General features: G+C 43.1%; 1 long non-coding RNA gene across 1 annotated transcript; it reads right to left on the bottom strand.

The window, feature by feature from the left end:
* Positions 1-59: 59 nt before the first annotated feature.
* LOC109550171 (uncharacterized) lies at positions 60-27,199 on the bottom strand. Its single transcript, XR_002176574.2, has 4 exons — positions 27,039-27,199; positions 26,179-26,217; positions 3,748-3,880; positions 60-361 (listed from the first exon to the last, which is right to left on the bottom strand). It is a non-coding gene; the product is annotated as an uncharacterized lncRNA (long non-coding RNA).

Here is a 27,199-nt window from a genome sequence, read left to right as displayed (position 1 = left end):
TTACAGCAATATCAAAGAATATCTAAGAATGTATCTAACAAAAGACATGAAAGACTCTATGAGGAAAATTTTAAAACTTTATTAAGAGATATTTTTAAAGAATTAAATAAATTGTGAGATTGATAAATTTAAACATGTTAAAATAAAGAACTTTGGGTTTTTTTGTGGTACGCGGGCCACTCACTGTTGTGGCCTCTCCCATTGCGGAGCACAGGCTCAGGCTCCGGACGTGCAGGCTCAGCGGCCATGGCTCACGGGCCTGGCCGCTCCGCGGTATGTGGGATCTTCCCGGACCGGGGCACGAACCCGTGTCCCCTGCATCTGCAGGCGGACTCTCAACCACTGCGCCACCAGGGAAGCCCTAAAATAAAGAACTTTTATTCATTAAAATATTCTTTAAGGAAAGTAAAAATAAAATTAATATTGACGGAATATATTTGTGTTGCATGGCTCCAACAAATAATTAACATATAAAATTTATAAAGACTTTCAAATCAATAGGAAATATACAGACAACCTATTAGAAAAATAGACAAACACAAATAGACATTTCACAGAAGAAATACGTGACCAAGAAACATAAGAAGATACCTTTAATCATTGAAATGAAAACTAAGGCCATGTTTTAAAGTTATTTAACTGTCAAGAACATTTAAAAATCTGACAAAACGAAGAATTGGAGAAGACATGTTGGGATTGATGCAGTAAATTGATGCAATCATTTTGGATAAAACTTTGGTGATATTTCCTAAATTTGACCATTTATACATCGTATGAACCAGCAATTTCTCTCTTAATGCATACTTAAAAGAAATTTTTGAGCATGTGCAAAAGGAGATGTATACAAGAACATTCAAATGATCACAGTTCTTCATAGCAAAAAATCTTGAAAATACGCAAATGCTCATCAATGGGAGAATAAATGAACCAAGTGTGAAACGGTCACAAGATAGATAAGCGGTAGAAGTGAATAAACTTGCAAAGATATGCATAAATCTTAGCATTTTTATATTAAGTGGAAAAGTAACCACCACCATCCCAAATTACATAGATCTTGATATTTTTGTGGAGTCTAAAATAACTAAAATCAAAATAGGCTTTTAAAGACTACATGCAGGTGAAATAAAACGATTTAAAAAACAAAGCAAGAAAATGATGGATACAGGTTTCAGGATAAAGTTTGTTTCAGATGGGAGGAGCCAGAGATGTGATGGGATGAAATGCAACCATGTGGTTAGATATAGGTTACTGTCCATGTCCTAGCTTTCATTTGCATTGGTGGTTTTGTAAATGCTCATTACATTATTAAAAATACTAAATAAAGTTGTATGTTCCAGTGATGAGAGTGATGTACTAAAGACATGATTAATCCAATTCTGTGCACCTAAGGTCCATAGAGAGTTTAAAAATAGGAAAAAGGAAAAAAAGGGCTATTTGGTGGAGATACTATCAGATGTGAAGTCACTTGTGGAGAGTCAGGGAAAAGTTGAGAAAGAAAAAGTAAAATGGAATAAAATAAATAAATGAAGATGAAAGTAAAGAAATAAATGATAGCTGTGAGGGGGCTTTCCCCATCATATCTGAGTTACACGATGTTTTGTAAAAGGCGTTTGTTTGATCCACGATACCAGTGAGCCATTCTTGCCTTTCCTGATAAAGCCAGTTGACATGAAAACACTCTGCTCTATTATAAAGAGATATTGCTAAGTTGAACTCCGTTTCTAGGACAGCTTCTACTAGAAAGCAGTTGCTAAATGTTTCTAGAGGGAACCAGCTGTGGGAAAACTGTTAATTAGTCCCAGTCATTATATGCAGATTAAATTGGTTAACTCACTATAGAAAGCAGATAAGAAGAGTTGGAATGATGTTCTCTTGATATGGCAAGAAAAGCATACAAGGTTTTTATTGTTCCCAGTCCACTAGAAAGAGGTTTTTAGCTAAGAGAAAGCCCAAAGTAGCTCCTGACTAGAGAAGTAAGACAGGATATTTCTTGGATTGGGGAAGAAACAGTGAGATTACCTTTGAAGAGAAAGGCAAATTATCATTAGAGAGATACGCTTAAAAGACTATGGTGGCTCAAACTCATAAAGGTGGGCTCCAGAAATTTGTAGAACATTGATAACCAAAATAAAATTTGAGGCAAGTTCCAAGACATAATACAGATTATTTTTAAAAGTTACAGTAAGGGTTAGTAGGAAATTACATTTAAATATGCCACATAGGGGCTTCCCTGGTGGTGCAGTGGTTGAGAGTCCGCCTGCCGATGCAGGGGACACGGGTTCGTGCCCCAGTCCAGGAAGATCCCACATGCCGTGGAGCGGCTGGGCCCATGAGCCATGGCCACTGAGCCTACGCGTCCGGAGCCTGTGCTCTGCAACGGGAGAGGCCACAGCAGTGAAAGGCCCACGTACCGCAAAAAAAAAAAAAAAAAAAAAGTGCCACATAATTTTTTCATTAAGAAAATTCTAAACCATTTCAAACTTTTCCACCATTAAAACTAAAAAGAGAGACCTTGAACCCCTAGGTGTCCAAGGACACAGCAGTGGCCCACCACAAGACAGTTTTTTATTTGAAGTTCCATTTTTAATCTTAAAAATTCATATAAATTTTACATTCTACTATGTATATATCCAGATTTGCTTCAATGGAAAAATGTTAATACCTTACTATTTTTTCTTCAAATTGCTGGAAAACTTTAATCTTATTTTAAAATTGATCTGGCTATTTAGGTTTATATTAATATTAAAGGCCAGAAGTGCCTAGATATTTTAGTGTACAGGAAGTCCTATAGACAACTAAATGTTAGGGAACCTTCCCAAAAAAAAAGAAAAAATTTAAACAGGTATTAGCTGTGGGTACAAAGAGTTCCCCCATTGAAAGGGAGAATTTTTCTTTCCTATATCCATTTTCTAACATTTGTTATGGCACTAAATTATAGAGATGAATGAAAACAAGAGCATTAACAATTCAAGAATGAAAAAGTCCCTCCCAAAATATCAGAAAGTAACAAAAATTAATGGAAACCTTGAAAAGAATGCTGACTCGCTCTTTAAATGATGGTACTAGATATTACATATAACATAATTTGCAAAGGGCGATGTCACTCTTTCATATCCTTACATCCATCCAGATTTTGCCCCACCATTTTGCTGTTGAGCAGTGTATAGCAGTTCAATTTCATAGGTATCATTTATGAGTGGAGATCTCTCTGAAGATTATAAAGCTAAAAGAACTTGGTAGCACTATATAGCCCTTTTAGTGGTCATTTATATATTATAACCAAAAGGCTAAAATCAATTCAATTGAACAAATCTTCATTAAGTCACTACTATTAAGAACAAAATTGCTAGATGCAATGTTCAAGGAACTCACAGCCTAATGAGAGTAGACAAACAAACATACATACATACATGTACAAACAAATAATAGATGTCTCACTATTAACCAAAAATTAATCATTCAGGTGTGCCAAGCTTATCCTAAGGTTTTGCATCTCCTGCTCTTTAACACATACTCAGTTTTGAGAAGAATTGCTGTAATTATCCCTTTGGGGTTCAAGTTTTGTCCAAGTTTGATTTTTATTTAGTAAAAATATGTATTTCTGGTATATACTTGGAAATTCAAAAACATAATTCCAAGCAGGTTGAAGAGAAATGAAACTATGGCCCAAATTGAGAAATTAGCTCCCCTGTTTACTTTGTGTGCCCACTCATTTCCCATTTGCAAAATGGGGACTTTCATACCTACCTGTGGCAGAGATGTTCCCCTTCTTTCTGAGAACATAGTTAGACTCTGTCTCCCAGCTCCCCTGGCAGGTAGGTGTGGCCACATGACTGAGTTCTGACCAAAGAAACAGGAATGTGGGGAATGATGCCTGTGTCTGGCAAAAAAAAGAGCAAAAAATCCTGTCAAGGGCAGTGATCCCTCTTTCTCTCCCTTCCCTTTTCTACAGTCTCTTTCCCCAGCCAGGGCCACCTGGGAAGCCTGGTGCGAAAACTCAAAATCCTCATCAGCCCAAGTCCCTGTGGGCAGAGAGAGTAACCTCCCAATCCTGGGCTCCACACAGTGGGATTTTCCTTTGCAAGAAATTAAGTCATGGACATATCAGAGTTTATCTATTATAGAAGATTAAGCATTTCTTAAACTAATACATACCTCTGAAAACGTGGAAACGAGTGAGATAATTCATATAAGGTAATTAACACCTCAAGTGTTATGGAATGTGCTCTCCTGTCAATTTGAGGCTGTGGGACCCTGGAACTAGGCTATCACCTCCTATCAATCTATTTCTTAAATTGCATGGTAAAGTTAACCACAAATAGCAAAGTCATGGAATCAAGCTGTCACAAATTGGCCTCCACGTTCCTGAGGCATCTGAAGTGTGTGTATTGACAGGAAAAAATCAGGAAGAACTCAAGAGAAGAGAGGTGGAGAATGTAACTGGAGTTGGAAAATAATGTTCAAATGTATTTGCAAACCTAGCTGTGGCCCAAAAGAGTAGGAGAAAGAGAAGGGGCTTTTGCTGAGATCCATTAGATGTCAGTTGGAGGAATGAGCAATTCACATTGATTGTCTCATTTTCTCTTTGGAATAGTCCTAAAGGTACATAATCTTTTCTCCATTTCCAATTAAGAAGTGATGCTGTGAGAAGCAAGATCTAACAGTTTATAGGCAGCAGAGCTGTATTCAAACCTGAGTTGGTCTGGTTCTAAAGTCCTTGCTGTTTCTGATGTAAGCACTTAAACTTTCAACACCTCTGATTCTATGCTGAGGACCGGCCAACCATTCTGCTTGGGGGACAGGGTGCCTGTGATGACACAATTCATTACTGACAGTGTTCAGTGCTATGCCATCACAGAGGCCATTGAAAATGGGCTCTCTGAAATGAAAGCTGGGCTCAAACTGTGCCCACATTCAAGGTAGCCTGGTTTAAATGGCCGACTGCTAGAGAAGAAAGGTATTAGCAGTTCATACAGCTCAATAACAAAAAAACAAACAACCCAATCCAAAAATGGGCAGAAGACCTAAATAGACATTTCTCCAAAGAAGATATACAGATTGCCAACAAACACATGAAAGAATGCTCAACATCATTAATCATTAGAGAAATGCAAATCAAAACTACAATGAGATATCATCTCACACCAGTCAGAATGGCCATCATCAAAAAATCTACAAACAATAAATGCTGGAGAGGGTGTGGAGAAAAGGGAACGCTCTTGTACTGTTGGTGGGATTGTAAATTGATACAGCCACTATGGAGAACAGTATGGAGGTTCCTTAAAAAACTAAACATAAAACTACCATATGACCCAGCAATCCCACTACGGGGCATATACCCTGAGAAAACCATAATTCAAAGAGAGTCATGTACCACAATGTTCATTGTAGCTCTATTTACAAGAGCCAGGACATGGATCAACCTAAGTGTCCATCAACGGATGAATGGATAAAGAAGATGTGGCACATATATACAATGGAATATTACTCAGCCATAACAAGAAATGAAATTGAGTTATTTGTAGTGAGGTGGATGGACCTAGGGTCTGTCATACAGAGTGAAGTAAGTCAGAAAGAGGAAAACAAATACTATATGCTAACACATATATACGGAATCTTAGGGAAAAAATGGTCATGAAGAACCTAGGTGTAAGACGGGAATAAAGACACAGACCTACTAGAGAATGGACTTGAGGAGGGGGAAGGGGAAACTGGGACAAAGTGAGAGAGTGGCATAGACATATATACACTACCAAACGTAAAATAGATAGCTAGTGGGAAGCAGCCACATAGCACAGGGAGATCAGCTCGGTGGTTTGTGACCACCTAGAGGGGTGGGATAGGGAGGGTGGGAGGGAGGGAGACGCAAGAGGGAAGAGATATGGGAACATATGTATATGTATAACTGATTCACTTTGTTATACAGCAGAAACTAACACAGCATTGTAAAGCAATTATACTCCAATAAAGATGTTTTTTTAAAAAAAAAGAACAGCTATCATCCAAAAAAAAAGAATCAATGAGTGAAGAATATGTTTCTAAGGACAAAAAGAAATATGGTATTTTCATCCAGTTAGTTATTCAACAGGAAGAACTGTGTCACACAATATTATGCATGAACCTTAATCATCCCATTTTGCTAAAAAGACATGTGACTTTATTCTTTCATCTCTTATAATGTTTATGCACTAAAATGTACTTGATATATTTGCCATAACAATGCTGAAGACAGGTATGTGTAGCAAGGCAACTGGAAAGAAACAGATGATATAGAAATAAAAACATTCATTGGGTTATTTGGTATTTATAAATCTAAAAATGAAAATGTTTTGCAATTATGGAATAAAGATGGTACACATACATATGAAAAAAAAAAAAGAGGATGCCCCTTTCTGCGGGGCTTGCAAAACTTCAGGTTCATGAATTCAAGAGCAGATTAAGGAGGAGAAAACAGGATTTCAACTGCAGCTTCAGGAGCTTCCTCCATCTCTCAGGCCAGGAGGTTGCCTTTTCCAATGGTGCAATTAAACTGTGCTATCCAGCCTCACTCTCAGTTTTCAATGAACCTGCAGTAATGAATTCAACAACTAAAACGCATTTGCTAATTGAGGTGCATGCTGGCCAGGTCATCTCCCCTTCCCCATCCAACAGCAAACTCCCCTAGCTAAGCCAAGGTCAAATGGGGTGGTGGGGCCCACTGTTACCCCTGGCTAAGGGGAATGCCCAGTGGACAGGAAAAGGAGATGCCTGGGAGAGAGTGCCTCAAAATATTAAGTCAGAGATGGAAATTGCTTCTTGGGGCACAACATTTGATTTTTGCTTCTAAGTGAAAGCTCATGACATGTCCCAGCTGTATCATCTCCCTGGTCTGTGGCAGCTGTTATATAACAGTAAGGGCATTCAACTTGTTGATAAAGAGCGTGGACTGTTGTTTCAAAGCAGACTGACTTTGAAAAGTTAATACCTCTCTCTCAGTTTGCTCATCTAGACAATGGAAAGAATAGAACTGACCTCGGGGGTCAGAGTGAAGAATAAATGAAGGTGATAGGAACTCATCACACTGTCTTTTTAGATACCAAGGGATATGGTCAGCCTGGGCCTGCAGGGAATGGTGCAAGGGGAGCACAGTGGCAAATGTATAATGTATGATGAATGGGGCGGGGTGTGAGCTGGGGAGGAAGGAGTCAAGTGGCAGGAGATCACTGGAAAGTGAAGATCAAGGGGGTGCTTGACTGGAGAGTTGAGATCCTCCTTGAAGGAAATGCACAGGCAGGGTTGGAGAATGAGATGTAAGGAAGGTAGAACAGTGGGAAGACAGAAGCAACATCAGAGTGTCCCCGTGTCCTTCTGCTCCAGCCTCCCAGCCATCTGCAGATTACAAATTCACAAAGTACAGTGACCGCAGGTGCTGGATGTGAAGATGGCCCACAGAATGCTCCAAAGCCAATTTAGAGCCTCAAGAGCTTTTTCTTTTCTTTTCTCTCCTTTTTTCTTTTCTGACATAAAGTACTTGAGAGGCTCGGCCCCCTGGCCAACCTTCCTTTGTCTCTATCTGTCTGGGGAAATGTCTTCAGCCAGCTTTAGTCAGTAGCTGGGAGCCTCAGCCAGGCAGCCAGCTCTGGAGATCTGCAGCCCAGACCATCCACTTACCACAGCGCTGCCCTTGGGGCTGTGATTTATAAAAGAAAGAGAAAAAGGGACTCGAATGCATTTCCCCAGGGGAGGACAGGGGCCTGGAACACCTGCCAAAGTAGAGAGAGAACGTCAGGTCCCTGAGCTCAGACTCATTTCCCTCAGTCAGAAACGTGGGCCATGGAAGGGGAGGTCCTGGGAATTTGATCTGACTTCAGTTCTAAGAAGGGTGAGGGTACAGGACAACAGAGGAATCTGGTCCAGGGGCTGGGAATCAAGGAGTATGTCCCATGTAGGATGACACCTTGGAGAATGCAGTGGGTCAGGCCAGAAAAGTGCACAGTGACTATGGGATGCTGTTGCCTTTGCTGCCAGAGACAATATGCCCGATGCTGGAATAAAGGACAGTATCCAGCATATTCCAGCTGTACTCGCTGCCACTGGAAGAGCATGTAAGTCACATAAGCTATCATACTGACGTCAGATTGCCCTCTGCAGACATCTAACTCAGACTTAGGTATCTGCCTCTGGATTTACCATACTTGAAATGGGGAATCAATTTCTTTAAAAATCATCTTCCCCAAGAAACATAGCTCAGGAACCATGAGCATCAGAGGAAGAAATGTTACAGTGAGAGAGCGGAGGGAGCTGACTCTTCCTCATGATGGCCCCATGTGTCAAACCTATGGGTAGGTGTCAAAGAATATCGGCCGCTCTTCATACATTCATTCAATAAATATGTATTGAGTGCCTCCTTCATGACATATATACACTATGAAAAATAGAGACAAATTCCCTGCTTTCAGAGATCTGGGAAAGCAGATATTAAACCAGGAATTACAGGAGACTATGAGTAATGTGTTCAAGCACATCGATGACAGGCAAGGGTGGCATGTCACAAGAGGTAGAACTGGGGAGGAATCCTACAAATTATTTAGTTCAAACTCAGATGTTTCTAAGAAGGAAAGAAAATCCTCAAAAGGGGAACTTAGTATAATTTAATGCTGATGGGAAATAATGAAGGTGCCTCTAGATGTTATCATCTGGCTGGTCCTGATCCTGGAGAATTAGAGGAGATGGAAACTTTTGAGTCTGAGTCTTAGTGCTTCCACAAAACTGTCACCAATGACTTCAACCTTAAAGAATCCCTCTCTTCTCTGCAGTCAGTTCTCTGCTTTCTGATTGTCTGGGCTACTCAGCCCTAATGCACCTTATTCCAACTAGAGTGTACGGACTAGATGCCTCCATAATGAGCTGTTAGGCTCCCTGCATTCTGCTCACTTTAGAGCTATAGTTACTCAACCCTGAAATATAGTCTCACTTCCCTACAGAAGAGGGAATTAATATCCTCAGGGAGATGAGCTGTGAGAACCGCTAGATCATTTCCCCAGAGATCTTTGGGTCCCCTCTCTAACCTTGGACGTCTACTCCTAAGAAACCAGATTTTACTCTTGAAGCTCAATACTTTGTTCCCTATAACCCAGGACTGAGTTTTCCTTGATTCCTTGGACTATGCCTGACCTGGAACCTATGGCTAGACTTCCCTTCCCAGAACTCCCACCTCCTCAAGTATGGCTAATTGTTGCCTCCTGCCTGCTCTCACCTGAGCTGACCATCACCAGTCTGGACGCTGCACAAAGGGTCAGTTCTCTGAGTCTTGTCTGGATAGATGCTCCAAATTCAATGTCTACTGGATTTCTGGTTAAGTAACTCACTTGTTACCTCTCCTTTGCCCCTCAACCTCTGATTTGTCAGTTTCAAGTTTCCCATCATTTCCACATATGCAGTTCCCTCTGGTTACAGGTTTGTAGCTAACACCAACCCTTCCTCAGAGTCCCACTTCTGGATTCTCAACAGCCTGCCCTTCCAGGATAAGGCTGCATCATGGGATTCTTTGTATTCCACTGCTGGTCTCACATACAGATGATTCTCAGGGGCTCTTTGAGTGGTGGGCTGGTCCTTCTCATGTAAGTGCACTTCCCAAGGGGTCACTGAAGCAAGGGTGCATTGAATGACCCAGTCAACCTCCAACTGCTATGATGACTGCACAGCGGCCAGAGAGTCCATGTCTCCTCTGCCAGCCCAGCCTGGTCTACTGTCCTCAATTCCAATTCCCAGCCAAGTGTCATGCTGTCAGCCCCCAGCTTCCCTCGTCACAGTTGCTTGGGAGTCACCAGGATGCTGCCCATGCTCAAGAGGCATAGAAAATAAAAACACTGCTCAGGTTCTGCCATTTTTCCCCATGTTTCCACCGCACCCTGCTCTCCCCTCCTATTTTCCCTTTCTTCTCCTCCCCCTTCCACCCCACTACTTACAAGGAAAAGAATAATAACAAACAGGAAGGCTAATTCTAAGTCTGTGCAGTCCCAGCGTGTATCTTGGTCCACCTTTAGTCATTATTTTCTCCTGTGTCTGGCTTTGACAAGACCGATGACATTTACATTTTCCAAAAGCTTCAGTAAGAGGCGCTTTAGCTGCAATCACCTCCATCTAATTTCCCTAGTCAAATTTTCTTTTTGGCTTAAATCACAAAACAAAACTATGGCCAGAGCTGTTCTGACAACTTGTCATCAAATAAGGCTCAGCCCAAGTGGGCAGTCTTGAGAACCAAGGACGTAAGGGAAAAAAATGGACTAAGTGGCCTGAAATGAAGTGGGAATGGCTGGAGGAAGAGAGGAGATTGGCATAAGTCAATTTGTCAAAGTTCTAGAACAAATGGCTCGGTACTCTTTGGGGCCCAGAACAAATGGAAAATGTGTTTTATCTCTCTAGAGAGGAAGTAACAGGGTGCTGGAGGGGTCTATCACCCAATTGTGTATGGGAGCCTTCATCCTAGAGAGGGAAGGCAGCTAGCTCTGGTGGCTCTCCAGCCTATGGGATAGAACCCCTAGGGGAAGGTAAGAGTACCTTGCTTTCCTCATAACTCTGGATAGAAGGATTAGTGCCCTGGGGAAACTAAGGCCCAGATGTATTGCCCATAGCTGCACAATGACTCAGAACAGGGAGGAAACATTGCATCCTTTTTTTTTTTTTTTTTTTTTTTTTTTTTTGGGCACGCGGGCCTCTCACTGTTGTGGCCTCTCCCATTGCAGAGCACAGGCTCCGGACGCGCAGGCTCAGCGGCCATGGCTCACGGGCCCAGCCGCTCCACGGCATGTGGGATCTTCCCGGACCGGGGCACTAACCTGCGTCCCCTGCATCAGCAGGCGGACTCTCAACCACTGCGCCACCAGGGAAGCCCTACATCCATTTTTTAAATAAATGTATTTATTGAGGAATTATATACATACAGAAATGTATTCAAATTATATGGACTCATCTCAATAAATTTTTGCAAGATAAACTCACTCATGCAACAACCCAGATCTAGGAAACGACAGCACTTCAAGAAGCTCCGCTCATACTCCCTCTCAGTCACTAAAAAGGACTAAAAGTCTCCAAAAGATATCATCATCCTGATCTCTAAAACCATGGATTAATTTTGCCTATTTTTGTACTTTATATAAATGGAATCATATCGGTAATATGTACTTTTCTTTGTCTGATCCATGTTGTTAGATATAGGAATAAGTCATTTTCATTTTTATATAGCATTCCGTTGTATAACGATGTCACAATTTATTTATTCATCAAACTTTTGATAGACATTTGAGTTATTTCCTGTTTGGGGCTCCTGTAAATAATGTTGCTCAGAACATTCCTTACGTCTTGACACATGAGTATGCATTTTTGTTTTGGTGCACACCTGGGAGTAGAACTGATAGCTCACAGGGTATTTGTATAGTCAACTTTAGTGAATGACGCCAATCAGTTTTCCAAAGTGTCTGTAGCACTTTATCCTCCTGCCATCAGAGTATGAGAGTTTCAGTTGCTTAGCAGTCTCACCAGCACTTGGTGTTTCATTTTAGCCACTTTGATGAATGTACGTGGTTTTAATTTGCATTTCTCTAATTCCTAAAGGTTTGCATCTTTTCCTATGTTACTGACTGGATATATATATATATATTTTTTAACATCTTTATTGGAGTATAATTGCTTTACAATGGTGTGTTAGTTTCTGCTTTATAACAAACTGAATCAGTTATACATATACATATGTTCCCATATCTCTTCCCTCTTGCGTCTCCCTCCCTCCCACCCTCCCTATCCCACCCCTCCAGATGTTAAGGCTTCTGCCTATTTTGTTCTAATGGATTATCTGTCCCTTTCTCATTGACTTATAGGAATTCTTTATACAATCTGGAGGCAAGTTCCTTATTGGTTATATGTATCCAAACAGAAAGTGTGACATGTCACTTACAAAGAGAACTTCATGCCAACAATCTCAACTCCCCATTCTTTTCTGCATCCATCTCCCAACTTTGTTTTAGGCTCAATGTCACTGCTGACTGGAAAAAAAATGCACAACATGAGGGTTGTGAGTTAAGTTTTATTGGGGGCAAAATGAGGACTATAGCCCAGGAGACAGCATTTCAGATAGCTCTGAGGAACTGCTCCAAAGAGTCAGGGGGGAAGATCAGTGTATATGTGATTTTGGTGAAGGGAGATCCATGCAGTCAAGCACACATTTTGGCAGGAAGTTGCTGCTAGTCACAAGAAAATTGCTGCTAGTCACGAAGAGCAGATGTCTCTGTTAATGAGTTTAGTGCTTTTTAGATATGAGAAGATGCAAGAATTCGTGTTCATAAAATCTCCTGAAAATATCTAACTATCTGAAGACTTGTTCTGCCAGTTTTTCCCAGAGCACAGAGTGCCTCATTCCTAATCTCTGTCCTGAACTCCTTTCAGGGTGTGTTGAAGGTCAGTGACTACAGTGGCTAGTGACTTCATCCCAGAAGAGGCAGGTGACGAGTAACAAGTTTTAGCTCGCTTCCCATTCTCCCTACCGTCAGCCCAAGCTCCCACAAACATTTCTTATTCTATCTCCCTTCCCTGTGGCCTGGATGCAGGTACCCCTAGCATCACATGCCAGAGGCACTATGGCTCTCAGCAGACGGATGCACACTCACCCAGTCCTTGTGCTCCAGTCTTGGGTGACATGCTGGCCCTACCATGCCAAGGCTCACCTGTGACTATGAGCTCAGAAGGATCGGGGTAAACGCGGAGGGAAGCCCAGTGGAGAAAGTAGTAGAGTGCTCACATATCCTCTGAAGCATAAGAACAGCATAGGGGACCAGACGTATCAGTGGGAGGACATTTTCAGAACAGTAAGCACTAGAGAACAGATCCACTTGTATGGAACATTTGCTTCATAAGTGAAAAGGCTACTGGTCTGGCTGGAAAACAGGTTTCCAAGACCTTGTCTCATCACTGCTTTGGGTGACCAGCTTAGTTTGGTTTGCCCAGGATGGTCCAAGGTTTAGCTCTAAAAGTCCTGCCTCCTGGGAAACCCCTCAGTGAGAGAGAGGGAGTGTTCACCCTCTTGTTGCCTCTAAATAGCTGTGTGCCATGGGGAAAACTACTTTCCTACTCTGGGCTATAAAACTACCATCTATAAACTGAGCTGGGAATAGGATAGCAGAGCTTTACTTCTCCCTCCATATCTGACTGTGTTGTTGTTCTGGGATCTTTTAGCAACTTACAGTCAAGAGGCAGATGCAAAAATTCTATAATGGAGGTGGGTGTATGCCTATCTCTGGGTTAACCTTTCCCTAATAATAATGTACCAAGTACTGAGAGTCACAGTGTGCCAGGCACTGTGTTATGTGTTCTGTGTTCACAATTCCCTTTAATCCTCAAGGCATCCCTGGGATCTAAGCATTACTGTCATCATTTCATTCCTATATAGGGAAACAGAGGCTCAGAGAGTTTGAGCACCAGGACAAATATAACACATCCAGTCAAAAAGAGACGAGCATTCAGCCCCCAGTCTGCCCATTTCTAAAGCCCCTGGCATGTTCTACCAACTCACATCTAATTGCTCTGTGCTTTCATGCCATTGCTTGTAAAATGATGCTCTTTCACTTCCCACCTTACACCTGTCCCAGAACAAGGTGCTTTCATATGCATCATCTCATCTGATAACTACCCGACAGGGCTGTCATGTGATCAAGTAAAAACCTTGAAAAATTAAAAACTTTCTCTAAATAAAAAGGATTATTATAAATAATGCCTGAAGAAAACCAAAGTACATCCACAAGGTTTGGACAAGTAGGATATGGCAGGTCTGAACAAATGTTTCCTCTCTGAAATAAGCTTTCCAGATTTGATGTTCCATGTGCCTAAAGAGACAGGAAGCTCATCTAGAAGATGGAAAAAAGATATGAGGACAAAAGAGAAGGCAAGAGTCAGGGAACCCAGCAACTGATTTCTGTGACTCTACTCCCAGAAGCAAGAGAATTTACTGGAAACGTAAAGGTTTGGACATTTAAACCGCGTTGTCCAGGCTGTGTGCACATCTTGAATGGTATGAAAATTTATGTCAGATCGGAGTTGACTATGGAGATTGTACTCTAACCATTGAAAGGCTAGATAAGCCTTGGTCCAGATGGCAAGAAAGAGAAAACAACAAAAACCAAAACCAACAAAAATCAAGGTAATAATAGGACTAGAAGAAGTGGGTGAAAAGCCCAGCAGAGATGGTCTGGGATGGTCACATGCCTGAGCTGTGGACTCTGAGAAGATTTTTAGCTGTCAAGGGCAACAGAGAAATGCCTACTCCAAGGACCTCCACTTGAGGTCCTGAGGAAAGTTATAGACCTTTGCCCCAGAAAAAAATATACAAACGTAAAATCACATACACAGAATGTTCCATACAGTGCAGGGGATTTACAAACCCAAAACCTATGCCCAGGACCTCTAATCACCACAAAACCCCATTTTTAAAAGAAGGAAACTTAAGACTCATAAAGATATGCTGGTTTCTCCAAGATAAGCAAGATCGTGGATGGTAGATTCTAGACGGCTGCCTAGGTTTCCTGTCTCTAGACCAGAACTAGTCCCAGGGAGGAAGCTGGAAGAAATTCCTATCTTCAAGGCTAGAGTCTGCACCTATTGCACTCCTTATAGACAGCCCACAACTGTTCTCAACCTTGCTGTCTATATTGGAAGGTCCACTTCTGCCCCGATGTACCCACCAACCTTGGTATGTATTTCTGGTGTGATTCTTCACCATGAAGGTATATTAAGAATCAGGGGAAACTGAGCTGCCTCCCTGAAGCTAATAGAGATTTCCTGAGCCCTTGGATGAAGACAGAAAAGGTAGGAACAAATGGCCAAACAAACTCCAGATGTGACACTGGTCTTGATTTAAAACCTACTTTTCCATCCTTTGTCCTGGCTCCATCCGTGGATGTTTTCCATATTCCTGGAGCCCATCAGGGAGGGAAGGGGCAGCTGGCCCTTTACCCAGAGGATGCATAAAAGCCCCATCCCCTTCAGCTTCTTGAGGCCATGACAGGGAGGGTGGGAGTGTGAGTTGCTGTGCAGCACTCCTGGGGGCAGGGGGGCATTGGTGGGGAATGCCAGGTGGTATCACCCTGAGGGAGGCTACAGCCACAGCAGGGCCCAGTGTGGTGAGGTCCAGAGGGAAATTCGCCATCTTCAAGCCCGGTGCCCTGGCTTAGCAGGAGTTTCTACAAACCCCTCAACAGCTGGCTGATGGTCCACACGGCAGTGCACCCAGATAGAGCCCAGGCCTTGGGGGGGATTGTTAATTTTATTATCACCGTTAATTGTGATCATAACTATTGGAAAGTTTCACATGCTTCTCGCCGTCCCAGCCCAACCCCTGCCGTGGCTTCTTCCCTCTCTCACTTCCCCTCTCTCTCCTCTTCACCCTTTCGCACAGCTGCTCATTTAATGTACTTCCAGAAAACAAAATCCACTGTTGGGAGTTTTGCTTTTGAAGGCCGATTTCCTGCAGCCTCACGACTACTCCTAACAGCAGCATGGCAAGAGAAAGTCATTAGGAAGGAGAGGCAGTCTCCCCAGCTCCCTGGTAGCCATGAGCTTCTGTTCTCTGCTGGGGCTGCAGAGCAGCTTAGAGCAGACGGAGGCACAGGTGGAGAAGCTGGAGAAAGGAAGAGGAAGGGAGAGGCTTTGGCCTGGGAAATGGTGTTGCCTGGGGGCAGCAGGAGCTCCAAGTCCTGGATCCAAATTCCAGAGAAACAGCTGTGGCTACTGGGTAAGCCTGCACGTCCATGTTAAGACCCCTCTCTCTTAATCCAAGCTCACATCTCCAGTGGCCTGCAGTTAAAATCGGTACCTCATTGGTTGTTTGACTAGTTGGTTGGTTGGTTGGTTGGCTGGTTGACTGATTGGCTGGTAGGTTAGTTGGTTGGTGACTGCGTGGGTTGGTTGGTTTTAGGCCAAGACTCATCTGTAAACCTATAAGGCCATAGAGAGGTCAACACATCTCTCGCCTTCATGGCCTCTGTTCTTCCATCCTCTGCTTTCTGTTCAAAATTTGGCACAAAGGAAAGAAAACACTTCACAACGTTACAGCTCACTCACTGCATCACGGACTTTATTGTGACATCTGGAGGTTTTCCACGGCCCTGCATGGGAAGCCCCTGGCTTGTGTGACAGCTCTTTGGGGAGAGGCCCTGCCTCCTCCAATCTATCATGCCCCACACCCCATGCCTCACCGTCTCCATTTCCTCTGCACCATCTAACAGGGGATGAGCCCTTGCATCTTCTTTTTTCTTTTCCAATTTTATTATATCCTTTACTTAACACATAGGCAAGGTTTACCATGTACCAGGCAGTATCCTGAGCATTTTGTAAAGACTGACTGATTTAAATCTCATCCCAAACCTCATGATACAGAGAGGGAAACTGAGGCAAGAGTAATTTAAATAATTTTCCCAAGGTCACAGAGCCACAAGTAGCAGAGTCGGGATTCTCAGGTAAAGCTGTCTCGCAAGCCCGTGTCCTCAACCATGATGATATGATGCTTCTCTCCTGCTGTGTCCAGAGGCCTCCCCATCCAAGACTCAACTGTCTGTTCAGCAGCCTCCCTGCCTTCTCTCCCCCCACTCCCAATCCACACCATATTTGCTGCCATAATGTTGTGTCTCAAGATCTATTTCCTTCTGCTGCTTTTGCCTGGATTTCCTGGCTCTGAAATGAACAGTGTAAACCACCAGCTTGCACACGTCCCAGCCTCACCTTGGCATTGCTCTCCAGTTGTTTTACTTGCACAAAAGCTCATCTCCCAGTGTGGAAAACTGTGACAGTTATACCTGGATGTGCTCAAGGCCAAGGCCTTCAGACCTGCAGGGACGTTGTTGTCCAGGCCTCGAGTTTAGCCTCGAGGCCTTCTAAAAATCCACCTGTCAGATCCAGTCGTCAGCAGAGTCTGCCCCTGAGAATCTGCCCAAACCCAACAAACGCACACTTCCGAATTCACTCAGCTTGCCTTCTCAGGATGTCCTCCAGCTCTCCATTGTCAGTCCCCACCCGTCTCTGCTTCTGGCGGCTCCTCAGACTTGGCAGCTACAGGCCGACCATATCAGTACCTGACCTTGGCTCTCTCCCTACACATGAGGCTGATGTCTGGCTTAGCCAGACCCTGCTGGTGTCTGACTTTGGCCCGTTCACATTTGCAGCCTTGTTACTCTCACTCAGATGCCAAGATCTTGAATGGTCCCTCTGTTGCCCCTTCTGCTCAGCCTGGGCGAGGCCTCTCCAATTTCAGCCTCATTAAAAAACACCCCATCTTGTAGCTTTCACTAGGAATAAGGAACTGCCTGCTTCTCTTCCAAAATCTGCATCTCATTTGTTACCAGTACTTTCTCCCTTTGGGTCCCTTCAGTTTTCCAGAGCCTATTAAACCAACCACGTCTGCCTTATTCATATAAGATTAGGTTACGATATATGCAATTCCCTTCCTTTCATGTCTCAGGTAATTTATTCTTCATCTTCCTCAGCGTGTCACATGTGTTTTGTCCTTCTCCAGCATTCTGTTTTATTTTTCCCAGGCTGGGATTTGAGTTTGATATGAATATTGCCACCAGCCAGGCTCTCTATTACTTAGTTTGGGTGGAATGGGAGGAAGAGGGGTCCCCATATGTTTCTGATGTGGAAACTGGGTACTTTATTGAATTTGGCCCTCCACAGAGGAAAAGAAATGCAAGCCATGGGCACCAGATTACCGATAACTGGGGATGAGGGTAAGGGATGGAAAATAATCCTGAGATGGTTTTAGCTGCAATGCACTGGTTTTTTCATCCTTCTCCACAATGCCCGTCTTAGAAACGGGTACCTCCAGATTCATAAGTGCTGCTGAATATATGAAGGAAGGGGGAAGGAAGGGAAAGGAAGCGAGGGAGGGATAAAAGTAAGCTTTATGAGATGTTGAGAATAAGCCTCTAGCACTTCCTAGGTTGCCCAGGGAATCAGCCAGAAAAAGTCTAGCCTGAGTTAAAGAGCTGCATCTCTAATCTTCAAACCATGAGTCTTAGCAATTGTAATTATTATCATTAGCATCTATATATTTTCAGTTTCCAAACCACTTTCTCCAGTATTTAAATTAGCACTAGTTAACACTCATCTGATCCTTCCAAGACTAAATAGCTATGGTTGCGCAGAGCTAGAACATGGCTCTTTGGGACTCAGATGCCTGTCCCCCTGTACCACACAGCCCCAGACAGAGAGTGGCACACCTATGTTCTATTCTGTACTTTCAGGGTGGTCCAAAGAGCCCACCAGCCAGAAGACAGACATGTGCAGGACTTCACGGTACACTGGAATGCCGAGTCAGCCTTGGTCTTGGCAGCATTGTTTCAGGAGCAGAGAGAAGCCACCCACATCTTCCACCTTGCTCAGGAATGCACCAAGTGCCCTTGCAGGAGAAAGCCCTCCTAATACACTCCTATGGCTCAGGGTTATAAAGTAAGCCCTTCCAAATGTGTCATAGATGCTACCATAGAGTCATACTAAGTGACAGGATTGAGCTTGCATTCTTTTTTGATCCTTGATAAGAGAAAGAGAGAAGAGCACTAAAGTCACCGTTAATGGCAGATAAGAATATGGGCTCTGGAGCTACACTGCCTAGGTTTGAACCTTACAGCACCACTTCTTATCTGTGCGAATTCAGGTAAATTACTTACCCTCTCTGGACCTTAGCTTCCTCATCTGTAAGATGGGCTTGATAATAATGCCTTACTCATAGGGTTTGTGGTAAGGATTAAATGGAATAATGAATGTAAGTTACCTGTAACAGAAGTTGGTACACTGCAAGTGTTTCATAAGTGAAGTTGATGTTAACCTAATTTTTATTAATATTACAGAAAAGATATGTTCTTACCTAAGGAGAGAAGGAAATTTGGATACACTTTACCCATTTCAAAATCTTCCACTTGGGCGTTTTATCAGCTAGTTACTGCTGCATAAAAAACCACCTGAAAACTTAGTACAGAAATCAGTGTTTTCTCAGAATCTGTGGATTGGCTGATGTAAACCAGGCATCTCTGCTTTAAACTGTGGATCTGGCTGGACTTGGCTCCCTGCTGTGGTTCAGACTCAGATCTGCTCCACTTGGGTGTGTCCTAGGACTCCAGCTGAGCCAGTGCAGCCACTGGGAGGAAGCAGAAACATACAGCTCTCTTAGGGGCTAAGCTCAGAACTGTCACACTGGCACTTCTAGCCACATTCCTCTGCCCAAAGCAAATCACTAAGCTTCACCCAATGTCAAGAGGTGGGAAATTCACTGAACATTTAATGGGAGTGGGAAGACTTCAGTTACATGGCAAAGAGTATGATGGGATGGAGTGAGAGAAGAAGTAAGACCAATAATTCAGTCCACTACAAATGGGTCTACTTGTGTCATACCCTCTGTGCTCCTCCCAATATCTGTTCTTTATCTATCAACCTCTTAGTTTCCATTCTCTCCAGGCACAGCAGCCACCTATAGACACAGCTGATTTGCATGCCATCAGGGGTGGAAATTGGATCTTTTTCTTTGAAATGTGGGCACCTCCAATGATAGAACTATACTTTAGCACTTGACAAAAGTCCAGACCATGAGGAGCTCAGCCAACTGCAGAGGGTTCCCTAATGAGCCAGTGCCAACACCCACCCCTAGGAGGCCAAGGCTTGGGTGGGCCAGCAGAGGGGCTGGGAGGATGTGCCTATTGCACTTCAAGCTCAGGTAGGAGCGGAAGGGACCTACTGCCCTCCCAGAGCTGGACCTACCCCCAAGAAGCATTTGACCCCCAAGTAAGGGCTCAGCTCCATTTTGAGGACAAGGTACAGTTAATAGCTTTGAAAACACACAACTGGAATAAAAACTGTTACCAAAGTGGGGTCTTCAAATTTTAGATAAAAGTAATTGCCTTTGAAAGCTTCAGTCAATCAAGTTGAGCTGAATGCAGTGAGATGACTTAATGTAGCTGGGCTAGAGAGTTAGGAAGAGGCCAAGGGAAAGGTCAAGGGGACAGTGCATGTCTGAAGCACAATACCCATCTGTGTTTGCCATCAGAAGACAAGAGAAGGCTAGAGGGTGGAGAGAATGGTTCCTCTCCTTAACATTGGTCCCCGGGCATGTCTGCCTTAAAGAGGCTTGTTTGGTGAGCTCTGGGCATGCCGGGCAGTGGTGCCCCTGCACTTCCTCCGATGACCTCATAGCCCTGCTCAAACCTGTCACGTTCCTCAGTGTCAACAAGAATAGAAGCCTGCCTGGCACCTGGCACAGTGCCTTCATTCATTCTAACATTCTTTCTGGGGCTTCGAGAATAAGACAGATTCTTTTCCTTCAAGAAGCTCAGTGGCTCTTCAAGCAGACAGATGAGAAGATCAACATTTCAACTGAGATTGATAAGTGTTGTGATAAAGACCTGCTCCCGGTGCTGTGGGAGCCTGGAGAAGAAGCCCCTGGCCAGAGCAGGATGGGAAGGCCAGGCAGGAGATGCTGACATGAGTTGTCTGGTTGAGGGAGGGGCTACTGTGCAGTCTGGAAAAGAGAACAATGCAAGCAAAGTTGAGATATTTGCACACTATAGGTGAATCTCCATGCTAGGATGAAAGCTGTGTCGCCCAGGACAGGACCAGTGACCAGTCCACAAAAGGGAAGGCAGTGACTAGTCCACAAAAATTCAATTTCAACCACCAGAAAAGCATCAAATAAGGGCTGTGTCCAGGATTCAGGGTACATCTGTGTACTCCATCCACCTTTGTCCCCTCTCTAGTTCCCACAGAAAGATCCCACATTTCCAATTGCCTTTTTTTCAAACATCTTTAATGGAGTATAATTGCTTTACAATGGTGTGTCAGTTTCTGATTTACAACAAAGTGAATCAGCTATACATATATCCCCATATCTCCTCCCTCTTGCGTCTCCCTCCCACCCTCCCTATCCCACCCCTGTGGGTGGTCACAAAGCACCAAGCTGATCTCCCTGTGCTATGCAGCTGCTTCCCACTAGCTATCTAATTTACATTTGGTAGTATATATATGTCCATGCCACTCTCTCACTTCGTCACAGCTTACCCTTCTCCCTCCCCATGTCCTCAAGTCCATTCTCTACGCCTGCATCTTTATTCCTGTCCTGCCCCTAGGTTCTTCAGAACCTTTTTTTTTTTTTAGATTCCATATATATGTGTTAGCATACTGTATTTGTTTTTCTCTTTCTGACTTACTTCACTCTGTATGACAGTCTCTAGGTCCACCCATCTCACTACAAATAACTCAGTTTCATTTCTTTTTATGGCGGAGTAATATTCCATTGTATATGTACCACATCTTCTTTATCCATTCATCTGTCAATGGACACTTAGGTTGCTTCCATGTCCTGGCTATTGTAAGTAGAACTGCAATGAACATTGTGGTACATGACTATTTTTGAATTATGGTTTTCTCAGGGTGTATGCCAAGTAGTGGGATTGCTGGGTCATATGGTAGTTCTATTTTTAGTTTCTTAAGGAACCTCCATACTGTTCTCCATAGTGACTAATCTCCAAAATTTACAAGTAGCACATGCAGCTCAATATCAAGAAAACAAACAACCCAATCCAAAAACGGGCAGAAGACCTAAATAGACATTTCTCCAAAGAAGATGCACAGATGGCCAACAAACACATGAAAGGATGCTCAGCATCACTAATCATTAGAGAAATGCAAATCAAACCTACAATGAGGTATCACCTCACACCAGTCAGAATGGCCATCATCAAAATATCTACAAACAATAAATGCTGGAGAGGGTGTGGAGCAAAGGGAATCCTCTTGCACTGTTGGTGGGAATGTAAATTGACAGTCAATTGCCTTTTGATTTCCCAACCAGCCAGCAGGTTCCCCAGGTTTTCCTGGCAGAAAGACTATTTCAGGTTCGGTGTGAGCAACAGCCCAGGGGCAGGGTCACTGTCAACATCTAGTAACTGTGAGTCCCCAGGACGTCCTCTGCCCTGTCCCTTGAACTGGAATTAGTTTGAACAAGTCCACTTGTCCCATGAGACTATGAGCTCCTTGACAGCCTCTGCCAGACACAATATCTGGCCTGTAGTATGGGTCAGATGAATAACAGAAGGAAAAAAATGATTAATGAAAGAACAAATCAATGAAGGAAAACTTTCTCCAGCAGTGTGAGAGAATAGTAATGTAAATTTTACCCTAAATGTCATTGGATGAGAAACTATGTTCTTGCTTATAAAGGTATAAAAATACTCTGTTATGGAGACAGACTATAAGAGAGGTGGGGTGTGGAGGCTTATGGGAAAGAGGCCCTTGAAAGGCAGACTTTGAAGAAAAAGATTGACTCTTTACATCATGTATTCTGGGGGTGGCTGGACACGTACCCATTTAGTGAGTAGTTATTTTCTGTCAAGCATGATGGTAAGTAATTTGCACGTACAAAGATTCCTGTAGTAGATTTGGTATTTTCACCATTTTGGCTATGAGGAAATCAAGGCACAAAGAAGTTAAATAAATTAAACAAGAAAATATAGGTAGAAAGAAGAAAAACAGTGTTAGCAGTCCAGCTGTTAGACTCCAGATCCTGCCATCCTAACCCCATGGCTACACAGCTGTGCTGTACACACATGTGCACACACACACAATTGAGAAACAGCCTGACTTGCCCCAAATGCAAGTCATTCCAATAGGGTGACAGACATAGGCAGAGGACCAAGGAGAGGCATAGGTGTATATGGAGATATGGTGATCATCTTACACAGACAGATGTCAAGATCCCAGGACCTGAACTACGCTTCATGCTCTATCAAGGGCACCTGTCACTGTGAAGTTCACAAGGGAAATCTATACGCAGAAGACAAGATCAGCCAAGCTCTACTTTATAACTTTGAGGACCGAGGTCCAGTGCATCTTCTAGTGACTTGGGCTGGACCACGTGATGAACTCCTTCTGTGTAGACCACAAGCATTCCTTCCAGCCTCTCTTCTGTATTTTGTCTCTCCAAGACTGAAAAATATCTAGGAAGAGTAAGCCACCCAGGGAGAAGCAAGAGCCAGAGAAAGCTTACCCCAATGGCAGGGTCTGTTCTACAGACCTTGGGCACAGAGGCTGGATACTGAGGCCTCTGCTCCAGAGCAGACCTCCATCTGCAACTGTGTCTGGACAGTTCAGAGGCATCTCACACTAACCAAGCCTCAACTCAAATGTAGGACCTCCTCTGCAAACGGAATCTCCTATGCTCCCTCTTTCAGGAAGTGGTGCCACTGCCCCGTGAATTGTACAAACCAGAAACGTGGGAATCACCCTTAACACCCACCTTTCCCCCACACCCCAGATCCTACCCATCAGCTAGTGATGTCAGTGTTACCCCCAAACAGCACTTGGGTTTATTCACTTTGCCCCTTTCCATTGCTATCACCTAAGCTACTGTCCCATCTCACCACTTTTAGGGATCTCTAAAACCAGCACTATGTGTCACTTTAGAATCCAAAGTGTCCCACAGGAAGACAGGGGGCACGACTCTGCAGAAATGGCAATGCCCTCTCTCTCACCCTCCTGACATGCTCTGGTCTTGTTTGGTTTATGATGGTATTTTCTTATTTGCTACTAGAATCCTCCTAATTCTTCTTAACAAGATGGGACGTGACTATGAAAATCTTTTGTACTTTTTTTTTTACCACCCAAAGGTTAACACCTGCCCATGTGCATAGGGTCATCTAACTTAGTAATTACTAATTCTTCCTTTACAAAAACACAGGTGCTCCCAATTGCCTGATCTTTTATGAAGGCATGTAGCTATTAATAATACGCCTCCTGGCAGATAGTTTCAAAACACAAACACAAAACACTGAATCAACTTCCTTCAATGTTTAATGTTTTAGGAATGAGTGAGAGGATTCTTTTCAAAGAAACCTGTGCTAAGGCAAGAGCATCTTGAAATGAGTATTTGAAATGTTAATATTATTACATGATTTTATGGCCAAAAATGATATAAATGATTTACTTCTAAAATTTATCATGTAGACACACTTTACAAAGTTGAAAATGGACTATTCTACTATGTCTAAAGTCTTTAAAATTAAGTATTTAATTTTTTTAATCCATTTGTTAAAAATATAAAAAGGAAACACCTTCAGATTTGTTTTCAAGAACAACTGACTTGACATCAAGGAAAATAGAAATTTATTAACCAAATCTCAACAAAAACCTTCATATATTTCGTGGATGTAAAAGCAGCCAATGACATACACTTGACCTTCTTGTACTCTGACCTACATATATTTACAATATGTTTTTTTCCAGCAATAGACAGACGATAAAACTAAAGATTGAAATGAACTATTTAAAAATTGAATTTCTATATTGCAAAATGATACACTAAGATTCAATAAATACTATGAAGCATATTCAAGCATATTTTTGAACCATTAACAAAATAAACAAAAATATTTTAAGCATTATTTCATTGTTATGTCAATATTATTAATTTCTATATATTATATATGTGCACATATTTTTTATAAGGCACATTATATGTCAGTATACTTTTTAGAAATAAAGAACAAATACATATTGTGGGGACACCTGCTCAATGTTCTCTCACTTCTAGAGCACATAATCTAACAATGTGGGCACAATACTGTAATCTGAGCTGCTGCATAGCCCCCTAGGGTCTCCCCACACCCACCCTTTTACCACTTCAATCCACTCTCCATCCCACAGCCTGACTCATCTGTTCAAACTCAGCTCTTATTATGTCCCTCAAGACAAAGACCCACATCTAATGCCTTGTCTTCACTCATTGTGTATGGTCGCCTCCCTCCTATAAGGCAGGGCCTTTGCACAAGCTGTTCTCTCTGCCTGGAATGCTTCTCCCTTTCCTCTCTGATGAAAGGGATCTGGAAAGGATCCTTGGTCCACTACCATCCACTCCCAGTGGCCGCATGGTGCCGCTGTTATAGAGTAATGCAGCACAGTGCAAAAGGTGTGAATCCATGGTGCGCTGAGGATCCAGACCCCACCGAAATGATGGGAGAGCCCTAGATGGGATCCCAGCCTCGGACCCATGCTTAGCAATGGTTCTCTGAACACACCCACATTATAAACACTCCACGGATAGAGACCATATAGGTTTTATCCATCAACATACTCTCAAAGCCCAGCACAGTGCCTAGAATATTCAATACATATTCATTCAATATTTGTTGAATAAATCAATCACTTTGTGGAGAAGTTGGGGTCATCAACCACAAGCTGTGTCAAAACATCCTTCCTCCTGCAATGGGTCCGGGCCCCCAGGCTTGGCACACTTTTCCTTAACTCTGTTTCATTGCACAACATGTGTGGCCCTTCCTACACCCTCCAGCATGCCATAGTATTTTCTGGATCCAACTCCCAGGGAGAAGGTATTAGGAGCTTCCACCTCTTCCTTCCCCCTGGACCCTGGAGCTTCTTATGCAAATCAAACTACCTTCTTCTTTGACAGTCAAAGAACAGATCACAATACCAAAGGTTATAATTCCAGAGTAATGGAGGTGTACTAGGCTTTGCAAAACAAATAGAGCCACATAAGAAACCCTCAGCTGTCTAAATGTCAGTTTTCCTTGGAAGAAACTCTACCCTGATACGTTTAGAGCTGATCTCAGCTCCAGGGCGTTGGGGGTGAGGTTGTTGTCAGATGTGTGTGACTGGCCAGCCATGTGCAGACAGTGTCATGCAGGGTGTTCAGCTCAGCAGGTCCACAGGCATGCTTTTCCTCACTGGGGGTGACACAAGGACTTCTTAGCTATGAGGCTCCCTAGAGGATCCAAAGGTGGCTTTTGAGAGCAACAGAAAGGTATAGAGAAACAGAGGAACGAAACAGCCACCACCAGGAAAACAAGTTACATACTCTTCTCCCAACATGAAGTAAGTGCAGTGATGTACCAAGTTCAAGCACAGAGCAGACTGGACTGCACACCCATGGGCTTCACAATCTAAGGATGTACCAAGGTGAAAGGTAAAGACCACAGGGGATGCCAGGCTGACTCTGCAGAGAGAAGAGATGGCAGTTCTGAGAGGATTTTCCTGCTACCTCAGAGATTGGGGTCAGGGCAGGTCTGGTGAGGATGTGCCCAGAATGGGTCTAGAGGTAGGAGGGATGAGAATCAGTGGATGCATGAAATTCTAGAAAAGCTGGAAAGATGAATGACTTACCTAGAGAAGCAAGCCTCTCTCCAGGTCTCATGTGCCATCCTGGGGGAGGGAGATTAAAGAAAATACCATTGGCTGTGGACGAGATGAATGCATTTCTAAGCTTGAGGCTGGCCGGGAATTGGTTTCTCTGTGCAGACTACATGTAATGCTTGATATTTCCACTATGGAGTGTTTTTCTGTGAATTTAACTTCTAAATAAAGCTATGTGGTGAGATTTCTTTTTCGGGAGTTCAGATATTCCCAGAAGTGCTTGGAATGGAGAGAAAATGTGCCAAATGGCAAAACTCCATAAAACTAATTACCTGGGAAATTTTATGGAGAAAATGCATTGTGATACTGGTGTTCCATGTAGTTTATAAGTCAGGACAAGCCCTGCACTGATGAGCCATAAATGAAAATATTGAATATGCAATGTCTATTAAGCTGCAGCCACGGAGTCTGAATCACTTGTTAAATGTGCCCTCAACACATGAGTAACACCAGCCACAGTGATGAGACCACCAGCCCCCTCTCTGCTCAGTGCTGAAGCGCTAGCCTCCTTTCAGTTTGCATTTTGGTTTGGGTTCTGATTTTCCCTGTGAGCTGAATGGGTCATCTTAGCCTCACCTGAAATGTTCCAATCTGGCCTCTGGCCACTCTATGCTAGAGCTCTAGGTTACCCATTCTGCCCCCATGTCCTCTGACACTGACTCTATAGATTCTCTTTTCCATCTCCATAAAGATGGGAGTACAGAACAAATTAAAGTGATGATATAAATGCATTATACTAAACATATAAATATATATTAGCCGTATGATAAGACATATGAACATATATTGAACTAAACCTCCACCTCCTCCTCCTGCATCCTCATACTCACCCAAAATGCCCTTGCTCCTATCTCACTGAGAAAGTTGAAACAGAAAGAGAGGCCTTCACCAAGCTCCACCATCGCACATATCCAGCTACGGGCATCCAATCACTTGGCCTTCCTTCCTGCAGCTCTGTCCATGGATGTTTGTATTCTGAGCTCAGCCTAAT

Source organism: Tursiops truncatus, chromosome 6 (genome assembly GCF_011762595.2).
Source record: "Tursiops truncatus isolate mTurTru1 chromosome 6, mTurTru1.mat.Y, whole genome shotgun sequence".
In the NCBI taxonomy this organism is placed as follows: domain Eukaryota; kingdom Metazoa; phylum Chordata; class Mammalia; order Artiodactyla; family Delphinidae; genus Tursiops; species Tursiops truncatus.
The sequence above is the reverse complement of the archived record's forward strand: the minus strand, read 5'-3'. Positions and strand labels throughout refer to the sequence as shown.